Genomic DNA, 1056 nt, shown 5'->3' with positions numbered 1-1056 from the left:
TTAACGACAACACGTAGACAATTAACGAATCAAATACAAGAAACGAACGGCACATAACCTATCATGCTTTTCTAAATATAATCAACACCCAAACATGCGATTTCCCCACCCGATAATCCAAGAATAAGATCATACGATACAACCTAGGGTTCTAATCACTTTTATATCAACAAGAATACGGTTCGTCTTCTAATTGCAAGATTCGGTAAGAATAACACATAAACATCAAGAGCATCACACAATTATCAAGAACAACACATAATCATCAAGAACTCATATAATCATCAAGAATCCATAATATCAAGAATCTCCAATATCAAGATCATCAAGATCCCTCATGGGATCATCACATCAAACATCAATAATAATCATCATATCTCGCCAATACACAATAATATGGGGAAACCCTAAGGGGAATCATAGCTATGAAAATAGGTTTTGTTGAGACATGGGTTACCTCTTAGCCTTAATTAATTCCTTGGCTATGAAGGATCTTTCTTTAAGCTTTCTTGATTTCTTGATTTCTCCTAAGGGGATTCTTGGAGCTCTTTGGGTGGTGGGCGATTATTGTGGGGGATTCTAGGTGCCTCCTAAGTTCCCTATTTATATATTTAAGACTCCTAGTTAGGGCCTGAATGGTATGGGTTTACTAATTCTATTCCTTATAGGGCTAGGGCTTGTTTTAGGGATAAGGGTCCATGGTCCATAGTGGACCATATTAATTAAAGAGGATCCTAATCATAATCTGAATAGTAAAAGGCCTACTTCCTTTATTCCTAACAGGCTTAAGATTCTTATTCGGGCAAGGGTCCACGGTTCATGGTGGACCTTACTAATTAATTAAAGGTAAACCTAACATAATTAAATCATATTTAATTATTATTAACGGGATTAATTAAATAATTAATCCGGGATTGAAGGCCGTAACATGGGGTGTTACAAGCCATAATGATCTGCAAAGTTAATTAAGTTTTAAGCTTTTAGGTTCAGATAGTTAACTGATTTATATAAAATTGATTGAATTTAAATTGAAGTGAATTACAAAATCTATTTTAG

This window comes from Ipomoea nil, unplaced genomic scaffold (assembly GCF_001879475.1).
Source record: "Ipomoea nil cultivar Tokyo-kokei standard unplaced genomic scaffold, Asagao_1.1 scaffold0841, whole genome shotgun sequence".
Lineage (NCBI taxonomy): Eukaryota > Viridiplantae > Streptophyta > Magnoliopsida > Solanales > Convolvulaceae > Ipomoea > Ipomoea nil.
The sequence above is the reverse complement of the archived record's forward strand: the minus strand, read 5'-3'. Positions refer to the sequence as shown.